Source organism: Myxine glutinosa, chromosome 3 (assembly GCF_964187855.1).
Source record: "Myxine glutinosa chromosome 3, kmMyxGlut1.1, whole genome shotgun sequence".
NCBI classification, from domain to species: domain Eukaryota; kingdom Metazoa; phylum Chordata; class Myxini; order Myxiniformes; family Myxinidae; genus Myxine; species Myxine glutinosa.
This window is the reverse complement of record NC_136263.1, coordinates 9,001,988-9,021,411: the sequence shown is the minus strand read 5'-3', so window position 1 is coordinate 9,021,411 and position 19,424 is coordinate 9,001,988.

Below are 19,424 nucleotides of genomic sequence, written 5' to 3'. Positions count from 1 at the left end.
ATGGAGTGGATAAACTTCTCCAAACTGAGATGATTAAAAGAGAACTTCCATGTTTGCTAATGGCGATTATAATTTAGCACCCACATGACTCAAACACTATTTTCAAGAAATGGGTCATGTGCATTTCATTCCTCATCTCGTGTACATGTTGTACTCGTCCACGCTCTGGTAAGATGTGGGTCATGTGCATGTCATTCATCATCTCGTGTACATGTTGTACTAGTCCATGCTCTGGTAAAATGTGGGTCATGTACATGTCATTCATCATCTCGTGTACATGTTGTAGTAGTACACGCTCTGGTAAGATGTGGGTCATGTACATGTCATTCATCATCTCGTGTACATGTTTTACTAGTCCATGCTCTGGTAAGATGTGGGTCATGTGCATGTCATTCATCATCTCGTGTGCATGTTGTACTAGTACACGCTCTGGTAAGATGTGGGTCATGTACATGTCATTCATCATCTCGTGTACATGTTGTACTCGTCCATGCTCTGGTAAGATGTGGGTCATGTGCATGTCATTCATCATCTCGTGTGCATGTTGTACTAGTCCATGCTCTGGTAAGATGTGGGTCATGTACATGTCATTCATCATCTCGTGTACATGTTGTACTAGTCCATGCTCTGGTAAGATGTGGGTCATGTACATGTCATTCATCATCTCGTGTACATGTTGTACTCGTCCATGCTCTCTTAACCCGAATGTCCCCAGTGCAACTTAAAACGGGAAATGAACGTCTGTTTATATTAAGGGGGCAATGCCCACATCCCACTGAAGGAGGGAATAAATAGCAGCCTCTGTGATTTTCTGCTTTCATTTTTTCATCTCTGATTACTGAGCTTCACATCCTCCCTCTTACATCACATTACATGACAACACATAGTGTGCTGCCACAAAATTCCGATATACACAAAACACCGATATACATACTGTAATGGGTCTGAATAAGTCTCATTGGACAGGAGCCTGCCCTTTCTGGTATATTCAGTATTATTATCTTGTCCCCTCATCAAAAGCGTACACACTAAGTACTGTCTTTGTCTAAAAGCGAATTGCTTCTGTGTTTTTAGATACAACTGTTGTCATTATGTGTCAATTGGGCTAAAAAGAGAACTGAGACTTGGGGAAAGGGTAAAGTGCAAAGGAAAGAAGTTGCTATGATGGACGGATATTTTCCAATAGTCAGAACAGGTGTGTGCCCCGGTTTAGGGGACAAGATATGCCTGTGTGCCCCGGTTTAGGGGACAAGATATGCCTGTGTGTGCTCCGGTTTACGGGACAAGATATGCCTGTGTGTGCCCCGGTTTAGGGGACAAGATATGCCGGTGTGTGCTCCGGTTTACGGGACAAGATATGCCTGTGTGTGCCCCGGTTTACGGGACAAGATATGCCTGTGTGTGCCCCGGTTTAGGGGACAAGATATGCCTGTGTGTGCCCCGGTTTAGGGGACAAGATATGCCTGTGTGTGCCCCTGTTTAGGGGACAAGATATGCCTGTGTGTCCTGGTTTAGGGGACAAGATATGCCTGTGTGTGCCCCGGTTTAGGGGACAAGATATGCCTGTGTGTGCCTCGGTTTAGGGGACAAGATATGCCTGTGTGTCCTGGTTTAGGGGACAAGATATGCCTGTGTGTGCCCCGGTTTAGGGGACAAGATATGCCTGTGTGTCCTGGTTTAGGGGACAAGATATGCCTGTGTGTGCCCCGGTTTAGGGGACAAGATATGCCTGTGTGTGCCTCGGTTTAGGGGACAAGATATGCCTGTGTGTCCTGGTTTAGGGGCCAAGATATGCCTGTGTGTGCCCCGGTTTAGGGGACAAGATATGCCTGTGTGTGCCCCGGTTTAGGGGACAAGATATGCCTGTGTGTCCTGGTTTAGGGGACAAGATATGCCTGTGTGTGCCCCGGTTTAGGGGACAAGATATGCCTGTGTGTGCCCCGGTTTAGGGGACAAGATATGCCTGTGTGTGCCCCGGTTTAGGGGACAAGATATGCCTGTGTGTGCTCCGGTTTACGGGACAAGATATGCCGGTGCGTGTCCTGGTTTAGGGGACAAGATATGCCTGTGTGTGCCCCGGTTTAGGGGACAAGATATGCCTGTGTGTGCCCCGGTTTAGGGGACAAGATATGCCTGTGTGTGCCCCGGTTTAGGGGACAAGATATGCCTGTGTGTGCCCCGGTTTAGGGGACAAGATATGCCTGTGTGTGCCCCGGTTTAGGGGACAAGATATGCCTGTGTGTGCCCCGGTTTAGGGGACAAGATATGCCTGTGTGTGCCCCGGTTTAGGGGACAAGATATGCCTGTGTGTGCCACGGTTTAGGGGACAAGATATGCCCGTGTGTGCCCCGGTTTAGGGGACAAGATATGCCAGTGTGTGCCCCGGTTTAGGGGACAAGATATGCCTGTGTGTGCCCCGGTTTAGGGGACAAGATATGCCTGTGTGTGCCCCGGTTTAGGGGACAAGATATGCCTGTGTGTGCCCCTGTTTAGGGGACAAGATATGCCAGTGTGTGCCCCGGTTTAGGGGACAGGCTATGCCAGTGTGTGCCCCGGTTTAGGGGACAGGATATGCCTGTGTGTGCCCCGGTTTAGGGGACAAGATATGCCGGTGTGTGCCCCGGTTTAGGGGACAAGATATGCCGGTGTGTGCCCCGGTTTAGGGGACAAGATATGCCGGTGTGTGCCCCGGTTTAGGGGACAAGATATGCCGGTGTGTGCCCCGGCTTAGGGGACAAGATATGCCAGTGTGTGCCCCGGTTTAGGGGACAGGATATGCCTGTGTGTGCCCCGGTTTAGGGGACAAGATATGCCAGTGTGTGCCCCGGTTTAGGGGACAGGATATGCCTGTGTGTGCCCCGGTTTAGGGGACAAGATATGCCGGTGTGTGTCCTGGTTTAGGGGACAAGATATGCCGGTGTGTGTCCTGGATTAGGGGACAAGATATGCCGGTGTGTGTCCTGGTTTAGGGGACAAGATATGCCGGTGTGTGTCCTGGATTAGGGGACAAGATATGCCAGTGTGTGCCCCGGTTTAGGGGACAAGATATGCCTGTGTGTGCCCCGGTTTAGGGGACAAGATATGCCTGTGTGTGCCCCGGTTTAGGGGACAAGATATGCCGGTGTGTGCCCCGGTTTAGGGGACAAGATATGCCGCTGTGTGCCCCGGTTTAGGGGACAAGATATGCCGGTGTGTGCCCCGGTTTAGGGGACAAGATATGCCGGTGTGTGCCCCGGTTTAGGGGACAAGATATGCCGGTGTGTGCCCCGGTTTAGGGGACAAGATATGCCGGTGTGTGCCCCGGTTTAGGGGACAAGATATGCCAGTGTGTGCCCCGGTTTAGGGGACAGGATATGCCTGTGTGTGCCCCGGTTTAGGGGACAAGATCTGCCGGTGTGTGTCCTGGTTTAGGGGACAAGATATGCCTGTGTGTCCTGGTTTAGGGGACAAGATATGCCGGTGTGTGTCCTGGATTAGGGGACAAGATATGCCGGTGTGTGCCCCGGTTTAGGGGACAAGATATGCCTGTGTGTGCCCCGGTTTAGGGGACAAGATATGCCGGTGTTTGTCCCGGTTTAGGGGACAATATATACTGGTGTGTGTCCTGGTTTAGGGGACAAGATATGCCAGTGTGTGCCCCAGTTTAGGGGACAAGATATGCCGGTGTGTGTCCTGGATTAGGGGACAAGATATGCCTGTGTGTGCCCCGGTTTAGGGGACAAGATATGCCTGTGTGTGCCCCGGTTTAGGGGACAAGATATGCCTGTGTGTGCCCCGGTTTAGGGGACAAGATATGCCGGTGTGTGCCCCGGTTTAGGGGACAAGATATGCCGGTGTGTGCCCCGGTTTAGGGGACAAGATATGCCGGTGTGTGCCCCGGTTTAGGGGACAAGATATGCCGGTGTGTGCCCCGGTTTAGGGGACAAGATATGCCGGTGTGTGCCCCGGTTTAGGGGACAAGATATGCCGGTGTGTGCCCCGGTTTAGGGGACAAGATATGCCAGTGTGTGCCCCGGTTTAGGGGACAGGATATGCCTGTGTGTGCCCCGGTTTAGGGGACAAGATATGCCGGTGTGTGTCCTGGTTTAGGGGACAAGATATGCCTGTGTGTCCTGGTTTAGGGGACAAGATATGCCGGTGTGTGTCCTGGATTAGGGGACAAGATATGCCGGTGTGTGCCCCGGTTTAGGGGACAAGATATGCCTGTGTGTGCCCCGGTTTAGGGGACAAGATATGCCGGTGTGTGTCCCGGTTTAGGGGACAATATATACCGGTGTGTGTCCTGGTTTAGGGGACAAGATATGCCGGTGTGTGCCCCAGTTTAGGGGACAAGATATGCCGGTGTGTGTCCCGGTTTAGGGGACAATATATACCGGTGTGTGTCCTGGTTTAGGGGACAAGATATGCCGGTGTGTGTCCTGGTTTAGGGGACAAGATATGCAGGTGTGTGCCGCGGTTTAGGGGACAAGATATGCCGGTGTGTGCCCCAGTTTAGGGGACAAGATATGCCGGTGTGTGCCCCGGTTTAGGGGACAAGATATGCCTGTGTTTGCCCCGGTGTGGAATAGGTACACCGTATCCCTGCATGTCGTAAGAGGCGACTAAACGACTAAATAAAACAGCCGTTCACCACCTATCTTCCCCCATCCAAAACCTTGATCTTTTCTACCCCCGCTAATTTCATGCCAGATCCACTTTTCTGAAATACGAACATCTTTCCTGGAATTCCTAGCAATGTCCATGTGTTTTATACCTCTCCCACTCCCACCCCTTTCCACGCCTCCTCCCCCCAAGCCCTCTCCCTCCCACAGATCTCCCATTGTCCTTGCTCTCAAATGTTGTACCTGTGTGCTTCCCCTCTCTCCCCCCCTTCTTGTCTCCCGCTCCCTTTATTTCGTCTTATGTGTCCGTTTTTTTTTTTTGTCATTAATGTTAGCTCTTACACGAGCCTCGATCTTTTATACAAAAAAAAAAAGGGTTGGCGTTAGGAAGGGCACACGGCCATAAAACATTGCTTCAAAAAGGATGATTGTCATGGGTCCCACAAGGCTAACCCCCGCTCCAGCAGGGAAAATGGCCTTAAAAAGGGGGAAAAAGAGCGAATTTTAACAAAGAATAACCTTTAGTTTAAAACATTGAATCGAACGTAAGTTTCTGTTAAGTCACACTGAGTTTTTGCAACATTAAGATTCCCTGGAATATATATGATTGCGGTAACAGGTATCACTATCGCAAAGCGGATTCATTCATGATAAATAGTTAAGCTGACATTTCTTGGTGATTTACAAGGAATGTTGTAACATGTTTGTTTTGTTTAACTTTTTAACTTTAACTGTTTTGTTTGTTTAAAACAAGGAATGTTTAACTGATAATGTAACAGAGCGTAACTCTATTTGAGAATTCATGTTTTGAGATTGGAAGGTTCAATCACAATTGGTTATTACCTTCCCCACCGAAGGTGGATGGAGATTGTGTTTTCACCCCTGTCTGTCTGTCTGTTTGTTTGTGAACAAGATATCTCAAAAAGTTGTGGACGGATTTGGACGAAATTTGGCAGAGATGTTGCGTATTTGACAAGGACGAAATGATTCGGTTTTGGTGAAGATCCGGGTTTTGATCCGGCTGGTATAATTTTAAAGTGATTTTTCACCATTGGGAGATCGGGCCAAAAACGATACATAGCAGGATATCTCAAAAAGTTATAGACGGATCTGGACGAAACTTGGTGGACCGGTTGGGTGTGAGACGAGGAATAATCAATTCCATCTTAGTGAAGATCCGGATCCGGATCCGACTAGTAGAATTTTTTGAGTGATTCTTCACCATTTGGAGATAGGGCCAAAAACGACATATAGCAGGATATCTCTAAAAGTTGTGGACGGATGATTTTGATTAAATGTGATTCTGTATTGTGATTTTCTGATCGACTCTGGGATGCAAAACGTAAACTGTTCACCTGGCGGAGGGATGCTCTCTACTGAGTGCCGTTCTAGTTGATGCTCCTGCAATGGCTTACTGATAGGCAGGTCAACATCGCCCAATGAATTCAGGAGATAGAGTTTATATACAGAATTTATAAACAACAAGACAAAGCTTGTAGTAAGGCAGATTTCTACTGCAGGAGTGTGGAATAACTTCAGGAAAAGGAGGTTGGAGTTTTTTAAATCCTGAAAATGGCCAAACAACAAATTGTGCGAAGCCAAACTCAACCAATTTCGGAGCGAATAGGAAATATCAGACTTTGCCTTAGGTGACATTTCATTCATGATACACCTACTTCCTCAAGTCTACATTCCAGCTCAGACACACATTATCCCTTTTACATCTGATCCACAGAGAATTTTTCCAGGCACGTTCCAAAGCAGGGATTTTATGGGTGTCAGGTTGGGACTTTGAGACATCTGTGTACACGAAACCAACCCACACCAATAAAAGATTTCAATCTGTGCATTCTTGATTGAAATAAACATAGTGTTGCTTGAATACTAACGTCACATGCGAGGGTGATTTTATCTTCGAGAGATGCTCTAACCAAGGATATAAGATTATTAGAGAAGGTATTAAAACAGAATAATGATAACTACCTGGATTTAAGAAGCTCCATGTTGAAAAATAAAAGGAGTTGGACATGATTGGGTGGTATGTACAACCTAAAGGATCAACAAAAGAATGCATGGTGCAAAAATTAGGGTACCGTAGGCGTATGGTATTAGCCGCTGCACAATATCTGCAGCTCCTACAACATGTTGCACAATATCTTAAAAAAGACAAGATTCCAATTGCAGATACATTGGGGGTAGTGTATTCTAACACATAGCACCACACACACTCACAAACCACACCTGCCTGGCCACAAAACACACCGCCAGCTTAACAGGCACTACCTATACAACACCCAGGGGACCCTTCGGCATTTCATTCGAAGGGAAATGCTTGCATAAATGCAGACGTACATCAATATAATACTATATCACATATGCTATGATGTAAGGAGGAGAAGAAGAACCACAATGATTATGCGGTAGCTTTATCCATGCATTCAGAAAATTCTATACTTTTCACGTGGCTGGTAATTGGCAAATCGGATATAAAAATGGCTACTGCATGCTGGAGCTGGAGTATAGGCTTGAGGACGTTCGTAGAACACAAACAAAACATCACATTAGACTAAGCCAAATACTGAAAAATGCAAATTACGGGCACAGATTTAAACATTTTAAAATGAAACTTTGTACATGCAATCAGTGGCGTATCGAGGAAAAATGACGCTGGGGGCGAGATGTCAAATTTCCGCCCCCTCGTACCTCACAAGCTGAATTAAACACAAAGCCCAATTAAATAACTTTATTACAAATCAAACTAGAAAGAGCAATCAGAGATTGGAGACCCGCACCAGGATGTATTTTCAGTGGTTTTTAAGGCTTTTGTGTTAAAACAAATATGGTGGCCTTACCACGTGACCAACAACGTCATCGATTTTTTTCTCCACCAATTTATCCCCAGATGATGCTCAAGAAATTTCATCTTGATTGGATGACGTTTTGTACTTGTCAAATTATGACGTCATAAAGGAGGCACCTATGACATCATCATTAACATACGTTATTCAAAATGTGGAGCTCTTTACAATGAGCCATGTCTCATTTTTTTCTATTCAGCGCTTTCGGAGATATAGAGGTGCAAAGTTTTTATGTTGTTCCAAGATGGTGGCCGAACCACGTGTCTTATGACGTCAGAATTATAATAAGAAAATTCTACACGTGGAGTTGCACCTATGGTGAAAATTTGCTGTCAATCGGACTAACGGTTGCAGAGAAAATCATATTTATTCTGTGCGGGCAAACAGAAAAACGGACTCAAATGCAATACCCTGTCCTCAGGCGAGGGTAATTAGGTATAGTACATTTGCAAGTAAACAGTTAAAGTTTTGTTTTCTGCCTTTATAAAATGGTCATTGGCTTACTAAGTGTGTAGTTGTTGTGACTGTGTGGTTCACCTCTTCCTGGCCTACAGTGAGGCAAACTCGTCTATCACATCTTCGAAGTCAAATGACTCGGCTAGTTCACGCTCAATGGAGAGGATGGCTAGATTACTGAGCCTAGAGTGGCTCATTGTGGATCTAAGGTAGGTCTTTATCAGTTCCAGTTTAGAGAAGCTCCTCTCACACACTACAACACTCACACACATGGTGAGAAACGACCTTGGTTTGATGAGAAGGTTTGGAAAAGATTCCTCGAATCCCAACTTCACAAAATATTGAAGGGTTTCATATGCCTTCCAGTCCACCGTTTCCTTCCCAGTGATGTCTTCATTGATTTTGATGTGTTGACTAAGACGATGAATCTCCCTCTGTAGCTCTCGATGATATCGTCGTACGTCTCTGTGAGATGATGGATTTTCATGGCAATGTCTCTGTCGTTGGCCGAGTCCATCAGATAACTAAGTCACGTGAGAAACGCAAACTTATAGTTCATGTCACTTATCTGATGAGTGCGTCGGGTCGGTTCCTCATGTAGCTTATCCAAGATTTCATATTGCTCCCGTTTAATCTCATCTTGCAATGAGAGACCTGCGTCCATGATGTCTTCCCCTGGCAATCTTTTCCTTCTTCTTATCCGTCACTCAAAGAGATTCCCATTTGCTCAAAAAACCAGTGGCCTTGTTTTTCGCCTCCTCTATGACGTTATCCCACTCTTTTTGGAATAATAAAACAAGGGCTCCCAACTTTGCAGAAGAAGCATCTATCCCTAGCCAAGTTGTTTGTATAATTTTTTGCGTGTCATTCATCTCAGTTAGAACGGGCTTCCAAAAGAATAAGTATACGGTGAAAATGTAGGTCATCCGATCATGATAGTCAACAAAATAGCTGAATCTGACCCGTGTGTCCTGCGTCTCGGTGTTACTGTCACGAAGCTGCTCCAGGGCTTCAGATATTTCATGTAGGTTGGACCATACAGCATCCATTGCATCATGCTTGCAGCTCCATCGAGTCTCGCAACCTCACTTCAACGTCTTCCCTGGGACGAACTGCTTGAAGATTTTCCACCAGTGAGTTGAGACAGAGAAAAACTGGTGAAGTTGCTCGATTGTCCTGAAAAAAAAGTCATGGCGTGCACTGTAGTTGCAGCAGAGTGAACTTCAGACAAATTAAGGGAATGATTGGTGCACGGAATGAAGACAGCCTTTGGATTGATACCGGTGATTCACCGTTGAACTCCATGGTAAACACCGGCCATCGTAGAGGCATTGTCGTACCCTTGACCACGGAGGTCCATGGAGTCAAGGCCATCATCTTTCGGCTTACTAACGATTTGTTCTGTTAAATCTTCAGCCGTTTTGCCTTCCAGCTGCATGAAATGGAGAAATGACTGTTCACTTCCCCACGTGAGATATGGACATCATTTAGGATCTGAGACATCTTATCTATGTGTGATTGATCTGGAGTGCTATCCAAGATGAGGGAATAGTATTTTGCGGTTTTAACTTTCTCGATGATATTCGACTTGACCCGTCTACCCAGAAGTTGTATGAAATCGTTTTGAATGGTGGGTGAGAGGTTTGTGACGGTAGGGTGGGGAACAGCTTCAATGTTCATCAAATGCTCTCTCATTACTGGATCATATTTTCCTAACAGCTGCATCAGTGCCAGGAAATTCCCTGGGTTATTAGTCGTTTCGGGTGAGAGACTCTCTCTATGCCCTCAAAAAGCGAGATTTTGGTGTGATAAATACATGATACCATCAAAAATACTGTTATGTCGGTGGGGTAGAGGAATATCTAGTCAGGTAGATCTGAATAGGTAACATGCTTCGTCTGTCACGATAAGGAATCTGCCCTGTAATAAGTTCTGTGTGTTTAGTCCGGTTTGTCGGTTAAGGAGTATACCTGTGAACATACCAGGATGTTCGTGTGCTAGGTAGTGATAGGGATTAAAGATAACAGCCTTGTGTGTCACACCTGGTAATCAAACCTTTGTACCTTATGGCAATGCATACCCATATAAACACTTAGATAGGCCCTGTAGTGCACACAGTAATTAAATCCCCTTCCCTTACAACGACTTTGGAAGAAGACAGGCAGAAAGTCAGATCGGGGCACCGCTGGGTGGCTGCCGCCGGCCACACCTCCAGCTGGCCTCGCAACCAGCCTCGTGGCAAAGCCGGGAGCCACGCGCAGGAGGACTGTTGACTGGGCAGGGAGGGGGACGAGCAATACCACCAGCGGGAGGGACTTGGCCAATGGGGGGCGCGCCGAGACCGACGTTACAGGCCAGGCCATAAAAGGGTGCACTGCACGACATTTTCAGCAGCTCTCTTGGGTTTTCATAGCGTGCAGTCGCAATTGCTCTCCTTTGGCCCTCTCTCCCCTTTTGCCGTTCTTCTTCGCTGGTCTATTGGTGCTGTACGACATCTGTTGGTCCCTGCACTGCTCTTCATCAGGCTGACGGTTCACTCTTGGTGCTTGGAGCGGTGCTCGGTGCTTCTCGAGCTTGGAGTGGTGAGCGGGACCTCGTGTGCGAATGGAGAGGGCGTTGGCTCGGGCCTAGCAAAGCGTGCGAGGCGGACGGGAGGGTTCCTCCACGCCGGAGTTTGGAGCCGTGTTACACTGCAACCGACGGACAGATAAGACCGCACGCCACATCACCATTACACGACGTTTCTTTTGTTCATTCATCCCTGTGTCCTGTTGTTGAGTCTGGTGTGTGGGATCCCAATTTAGGAATTAGATTTATCGTCGCGTTTCCCTGTCCCGATCCTTATTACAATAAACCCTTTTATTATTTCTCATTCCCTTCTACTCTGGTGTCCGTTTGAGTTAGTTCCCCTTCCACACTTATGCGCTCCCGCTTCTTCCTCATCCCTTCTTCTCTTCCCGCGTTTTATAGTCGAATCCGTGTTTGGTCGCGCCTCAATTAAATCCGTTTGGTCCATCCGCGGTCCCTGGTGTTAACCGGAAGGGTCCGCGCAACAATACGTTTGAGAATGGCGCACTACTTTTCCGCATCGCTTTAAATCTGACGTTGGATGTCATGATCTATTGTTGCTCCTCTTTCCAAGCGAATACACATCTATTTCCACTTCCTGGATGCCTCATCATGGCCTGGACTTTGTTCATGCTCAGATACCCGAGGGTTTAACTTCCTCCACTTGTTCAATCCCTTCTTGGCAAAGGAGCTACTACCAGGGTTGAAAAGGCAGCAGCAGAAGCAATAGAGGGAGTCCGATGAAGGTGAATGGAGCAACCAGTGGTTGAGGAGTTTTTCTCCGTTCTCTAGCTTTTTAAAAAACCACTCCCCAGGCATACTGTGGTTCTCCTCATTTTTGGGAAAAGGCCCATCCAGATCCACTCGTATATATGTTGAGAAATATAGTGTGCCACATCACGAAATATATCAATCCAACTGGAATCTGGTTTACGTAGATCTTTAGCTCGACGTAGCTCATGTGGTTAATTTACCTCGGTGGACTCCTGCCCTGATGCATCCCTTGTTTGTTTTTGAATTTCTTGTAAGGTCTCCTCAGTCTCTGGCCCATGATCAGAATAGGTACACTGTATCCGTGTGCATCGTAAGAGATGACTAAGGGTTGGCGTCAGGAAGGGAATCCGGCCATAATTTTTTTTTGTCTCAAACAGGGAACCATGATTATCATGGGGCCCACAAGGCTAACCCCCGCTCTAGCGGGGAAACATGGCCTTAAAAAACAATCATTCATAATAACAGATTGGTTGAATCCCATCTGTTCCACTTTACAGGGGCGTAAGAACGTCATAAAAAAGTTTGGGAGGGGCCCCAATTTGTAAAAAGAAATGAAAACATTTCAGGGTTTCAACTGATTTAAATTTTGCAAAAGCATCATGCCAATTTAAAGAGAAGATATAAATGACGATCAGACTGAAAGTGATGTAATTGCAGTTGTGTATCTTTATTTTTGAAATCTGTGTATTTCATCAAAATTCGGTGGAAAATTGAAAAATTCAAAACTTTATTTTACGCACTTTGCCCATTTTCTGAGTTTGTTTGGCTTCAGTCAAATTTGCCAAAATACTTTATCCATGAATCGTTTGCTTGACAAAAGTTTTTCACTGTTGTTGACAAAGAAAATATAGAGATGTTGAGTTTAAATGAAAGAGGAAATGACGTAAGGGTTTCCATCTCTGACATTCGCAGATTCCCCATTTGCAGATTCGCATTGACCGGATGTAGCAACATTCAGACGGAGTACGTTTTTTGTCAAAATCATTCACGAACCTGCTGTCAATGCCTTATGTTTGACAAAAAGTGGCACAGGAATGTGGAATGTATTTTTTTAAATGTACTACTTAAACAATGGTGTATCCACACCCAGGTCAAGCTATCCTCTTCAACTAAAGTATCAAACAAGCCCGGCTACGCCGTTGTTAGACTATCGGTCTTGTTTTTCTTTACCGGTCCTTCTCTAGCAATAAAGTGAAATTTTGTGATTGGGATTGAAGTTTATGTTCCATTCATGATACTGGTCTCTGCTCATTTTCAGGTCAGTAGAGAAAGATGCACCTGCTGCCTGCATAGCAGAGGGATTTGGTATTGTATGACCTGCATGAAGTATTTTTCCTTTCCCTTGAATATTGTAATATTTAAGCATCCCTGCCCCATGCTAAGTCCAAATGACATTCTCAGGGGAAGATATCCTGGCAAAGCATCTTCCTGGGTAATAAAATACAGTTTGTGCCTTTGCCTTCATCATGGGATTGTGATTTGAACCTGAAATGATCAGATTACAATGTGAAGCTCAGCCAGTTCAGCCAAGCCAGAACCCAATTCTTATTGCCCAGTAGGCACACAGACATTGGATCCACGTTGAAAGAACGTCAAGATTCGACGTTGACCCGAGGTTGAAAACGAGTTGGATTTGCAAATTGGATCAACGTCATTTTTCCAATGTTGAATAAACGTCGTAACAATCCTAACAACGTCGAAACAACGTCGAATAAACGTTGATACAATGTCACACTTTCAACGTCGATGTAGGGTCGAACAACCAACATTGAAACAATGTCATTTATTCGATTAAAAAATCAAGCCAAGTTGCCAACGGTGAAACAACGTTGAATGACTGTCGGGTTTTGGTCTCAGGTTGGGTTTTGGTTGTCCGACGTCGCGACCTCATTCCAACCGTTATTCGACGTTGAAACAACGTCGTGTGCCCGCTGGGTGGTATATAAATTCACCTCGTTGAAGAATTAGGTGGCATAGGCTAGATGCCCCTTAGCCAGTGAAAGAACAATCATATACAACAAGCAAGGGAGCATCCAGATCGAAAAGGCAGAGAGCAAGGGATACCTGGTGACCTGCTTGTAAGAGGGGTGTTTCAGCACCTTAGTGTAGGCAGTTTATGGTGAAAGGTTCACCCGTTTGGAATTACTGAGAGTGGAAATACACCCAGGGTATGTTTAGACGACAAGCAATTATATTTTGAAGAACCCTTGAACCTATGGTCCTTTGCAGAGATGTTGTCATCATTTCGAATGAGCAACTGTTTAGCCATGGCAATTGGAAGTGCAAGCTCATAGACATCAATTTAATGCACGGTGAGCTGCGAAGCACAAAACTAATGCCGCATTAATTTGCATGCACGTGCAGGGAAGCAAAAGTACCCAGTTTTCCCATGCACCATTTGACATAGATTACCATGGGATTGTGCTGCACCACTTCACCACTACACATTTCTGCTTTATGAGTTAGCATGTGATAAAGGAAGTGCACTCGCTTTTATGGCTGGTGTAAGTGCTGAATACAAAATTATACAAAGGAGTTGTTTTGTTACGAAGAATATTCGTATAATTGGAGCACTTTGTACAATATTTGTTTTTGCACTTCCTGCTGAAGTCGAGCATGAAAATGCAAGTTTTCAATTGTATTTTTAATTTGTACGAATGAAGAATAAACCAGAACGGAACTCGGTATAGAGCAAACCTCCTCCTGGTCAACAGTTTACGTTTTGTATCCCACTGATAGGCCGGATCTGGATTCGGACCTGAATCAAAATCGAATCGGCTTGTTATGTATGAAGTATTATGTATGAATGAATTCACCAACAACCAACTCATCTACCAAGTTTTGTCATAAGTCATCCACAACTATTTGAAATATCGTGTTATTTATCGTTTTTGGCCCTATCACTCAATGGTGAATAATCACTTGGAAATTAAAGAAAAAGTCTCATATCAGGATCCGGATTCGAATCGGATCCGGATTCGAATCACCAAAATCGAATCGAATCGTCCTTGTCACACACCCAACCTGTCCACCAAGTGTCCTTCGAATCCGTCCCCAACTTATTTGAGATATCATGCTACGTATCGGTTTTTGCCCAATGTCTCAATGGTGAAGAATCACTTTAAAATTCTCAGATCTCGATCCGGATTCAGATCTTCACCGAAAATCTAATCATTTCGTCCGTGTCACATACACTACCTCTTCACCAAATTTTGTCCGAATCTGTCCACAACCTTTTAAGATGTCGTGTTTATGGACAAACAGACAGGGGTAATCTCCATCCACCTTCTGTGCAGAGCTAATATAACTTTCTTGAAGTAATAACATCCTTATTTTCCAACTGTAAATTGTTTTTGGATGTCATCATGTCCGTATTTAAAGAATACGTTTTCCTGGCCAATTTCAAACAAATTTCATTCAATTTAATACCTGGCCCGTTCAATGAAATGTGAAAATGAATGCACCTTTATATCATCATTCAATTAGTAAAAAGGTGGATTCAATCTCATTAGTTGAGCATTCGTTACATTTCTAACCTCAATCATCTGCAAAATATGTGTAATTGTATATTCAAATTGAAATTGTCAGTAAGTTCAACCAATCTCGCCACAACCACGAGAAAGAGGTTGATCACTGATTCAATTTCATCAATGGGAATACATTTGTTACATTTTTGCATTTGATTCTCCGGTTTGTGTTTTCAAATTGAAATTCTTATTTGCCTATAAAAAGCAGATATGCCTGTTCCGAGGATAGTTCGTTTCCAGACTCGTTCTTGGTAAAGGTACCTGAGCTAACACAACACCGTTGGGCCAACGTTGGCATTTGGTCAATTGGTCGCAAGCGCATTGTTGACGTCTAGGTGACTTTGCCTATTGGTTGTAATCGCGACATCTTTTTTTCCAACCCCGGCCTAACGTTGCCTCTTGGTTGCAATTGCGACGTCTATTTTCCAATGTTGGCCTGACGTTGCCTATTGGTTGCAGTTGCGACGTCTATTTTCCAACGTCGGCCTAATGTTGCCTATTGGTTGCAATTGCGACGTCTATTTTCCAACGTTGGCCTGACATTGTCCATTGGTTGCAATTGCGACGTGTATTTTCCAACATCGCCTATTGGTTGCAATTGCGACGTGTATTTTCCAACGTCGGCCTAACGTTGCCTATTGGTTGCAATTGCGACGTCTATTTTCCAACGTTGGCCTGACATTGTCCATTGGTTGCAATTGTGACGTGTATTTTCCAACGTCGGCCTAACGTTGCCTATTGATTGCAATTGCGACGTCTATTTTCCAACATTGGCCTGACATTGTCCATTGGTTGCAATTGCGACGTGTATTTTCCAACGTCGGCCAAACGTTGCCTATTGGTTGCAATTGCGACGTCTATTTTCCAACGTTGGCCTGACATTGTCCATTGGTTGCAATTGCGACCTGTATTTTCCAACGTCGGCCTAACGTTGCCTATTGGTTGCAATTGCGACGTCTATTTTCCAACGTTGGCCTGACATTGTCCATTGGTTGCAATTGCGACGTCTATTTTAGTGTGCACTTCTGCCTCAAGCCTATTTTGAAAATAAAGATGGCTGCCCCTGGTCATTACATGAGAGTATCTAATATAGATAGCAAGAGGCTAATTTAAACTTTTGAAAGCAACAACGCTGACAAGCTAGAACTGGCTGATACTCCAGGCATCTAGTAATCCACCACAAGGTCAATTGTGGCTCGATATTTGCGCACTGGTCGTCATGAAAAGTTACCGACAGGATGAGCATATAACACGGAAGTTGATCAAGATATGCGAGATGCGCTACAGCGAATACTGGATATCAACCCTCTGTTGACTCTTAAAAAGATGAACGATGACCTGCAGATGCCCTGCCAGACAACCCAACGGTCTCCCTGGATCATGCTACAACTATTGATGGCATGCTGATTGAGCTGGAGGAGGATGTGCCTGATATCCGAAACTTTCCTCGTGTACTGGACATTCTGCATTGAGCATGGAGTTGTTGCCCACTGCATCTACATTGACAAAACAGGCTATAGCATTTGGACGAGACATTCTTTTGGGAGAGCTCCTCGCAGTATCCCGGGGGGACGCGTTGTACATGGGCAGTACGGATGGAACTGCAATGTAACCGTTGCTGTTTCACCCTACTCCCCATTCCTTAACCCAACAGAAATTGCCCATTCTGTATTTAAGGCTGGCGTGAAGAGAGACCTGGCCCTCCCAGAATGGCACCTCCGGGTAGGGAACCAGGAAGCAGCACGTGATGCAAGGATGAATCTTCAACAGTGGAGGAGTGACAGGTGGCCCAGGAAAATGTGGGGCAAATCTATATATATAAAAAACACAGTTTGTGTGTGTGTAATGTTACCGATAGACTCCTAAACGGAGAGGCTCACGTACTTGATATTTGGCACAGACATGGCCATTGAGCCTGGGAAGGACATGGTCGACCTAAAAATATTTGACGAGATCCATATTTTTTATTCATATTTACCTCAGCGCATTTCAGCGAGGAATATTATACACGGAATCTGAGCGGTGGCAGAGCAGCGCGCTGATTTGCTCAGAGCGATCACGTGATGTTCCATCCCCGCCGCCAGACCATTTAACATAAAACACAGTTTGTGTGTGTGTAATGTGTGTAATGTACGGGTCTCCCTTCCCCGTCCGGCAACGCCAGTACTGGAGGGCATCACAGAATCGGTGAGTCTCCAAAATCCGCTTCGTGCTGTGGCGAAAATGCAGGACGTTGTCGCGATTGTTGTGCTGCTCTCCGACCATGAGAACTACAACGTCATTGTTGACTGGCCCTCCCCTTCCTTCCCCCCTCCCCCCTCCCCTCCCTTCCCCCTCCACCCTACCCCCTCCCCGCACCCTCCCCCTCCCTTTTCCCCCTCCCCTTCTCCCCGCACCCTCCCCCTCCCTTTTCCCCCTCCCCCTCCCTTTCCCTCTTCCCCTCCCCCCTCCCCCCTCCCCTTCCCTCTTCCCCTCCCCCCCCCTTCCCTCCCCCTCCCCCTCCCCCCTTCCCTCCCCCTCCCCCTCCCACCCCTCCCCTCTCCCCCTCTCCTCCCCTCCCCCCTCCCCCTCCCCCCTATTCTCCCCTCCCCCCTATTCTCCCCTCCCCCCCTTCCTCCCCTCCCCCCGTTCCCCTCCCCTCCCTTCCCTTTCCCCCTCCCCTCCCCTCCCCCGCCCGGCAATGCCGGGTACTTCTGCTAGTAACTCATAAAATGTGTATCGGATGTTGCAATCACAGCCACACCGACATGGCAAGATGCCGAGCACGTCACGATATTGAGGACTGAATAAAACAACTCAAAATGAATAGAAAACGTAGAAGAGGACATGTGGAAAAAATTGCACAAGGAAATACATGTTTTCCATTTTATCAAGACGACTCCATATGGACAAGACTTTTGTTTCATATTTGCATTGTTTTAAAATGTCATGAAAATGGGATGGGGTGGTGGTGTCTATGCAGATTTCTTGTATTGTTTTTCAAATAAATTTATTTTAGTCCTTGCATATATTAGGGCATGTATAATTTGACAAATTAAAAATAATATCAACATACAAAATAAACAATCTAATAAGAAAAACGATGATGAATAAAGAAATAGGAACTTACCGAATTTAACCATCATATTGTTATTTTAATACTCGAACGACGAAAGTGAAAAAGTAAATAACTAGAACAGCACTCGGTAAGTAGAGTATTGTAGCGGTTACCGCTGGATGCACACAATCGCCTTGCACCGGCCAGAACACGGCCAGACGCGCCTCTCCCGGGCATGTCCGGACTCATGTTCCCGGGCACGCCTGGTCTCGTCTTTCCCGGGCATGCCCGCTCTCGCCTTTCCAGGGCTCGCCCAGAGCGTCCGGGCATGCCCGCTATCGCCTTTCCAGGGCTCGCCCAGAGCGTCCGGGCATGCCCGCTATCGCCTTTCCAGGGCTCGCCCAGAGCGTCCAGGCATGCCCGCTCTCGCCTTTCCAGTGCTCGTCCAGAGCGCCCGGGCACGCCCAGCCTCGACTTGCCAGGCCGCAGCCAAACACGCCCGGGCAGGTCCAGACTCGCCTTTCCAAGGCTCGCCCTTGATACCCGGGCATGCCCAGTATAGCTTTTGCCGGGCAAACTTCCCGACATAAATGTGTATATATATTGTTGCCCGATAAACGGGCTTTTGTCAGAATACCTGAGCTGTTTTGTTTCAATAAAGCAACTCGGACGAATTCCGTCTTTGGTCGCGTCAATTCTTTCGACTCGCGTTGGAGCGCTGCTCCTTCAGTATCATACTTTTTTTATATGGGAGTTTACGCCGGATCAGCACATCGGTGCGTTCTTGGACGACTCCTCAGCACCATCCCGACACACACCACTGTGTGTGCTACGGAATGAGGTGTTTTCACTGCGGCTGGAGTGCAAATCCTGCCACCAACCTCCTTGAGGGAGGACCCAGTACCCTGGTACTCATTTCGCCGACATGGAAAGGATGTACAGGCTGAATCAACCCCACCTGGTATTAATTCAACAGCTGAACGGGATTCAAACTCGGGACAATTAGGACCCCAAGCCCACCACCCTAACCATTAGGCCAACACCAGGTATGAGTTTCACACTGATAGGCCAGATCTGGATCCAGACTTGAACCAAAATCTAATCAGCTTATTCTTGTCACATAACCAACTCATCCAGCGAGTTTTGTCATAATCTGTGCATAAAAGTTTGAGATATCTTGCTGTAAACAGAAAGTATTCACACCCCTTGTCGTTTTCACATTTTGTTGTGTTAAAGCCTGAATTAAAAATGGTGTAAATTGAGATTTTTTTTTTTTTCCGATCTACACATAACACCCCATAATGTCAAAGAGGAAAAAAAAAAAAAAATTTACAACATAATTTGTAGGTGGAGGTAACAAGCAGACAAATAATAATATGTGCGTAATGCGATGTTCATTCGATTGCTCCCATCGAAAAAAAATTGGGAAAATTGTACATCCGGTTAAAAGTAATGTAATCATGAATGCCGAAAAACGAAATAGAATAAACCAAACGCGTTTGTGAATGTCAGTTACGTCATCATGAATGCATGAAAACGAAATTGAATGCACAAATAGTGAAGAAGAAATCCTAATATTACCGTATTAGTAAAACTGCGTGAA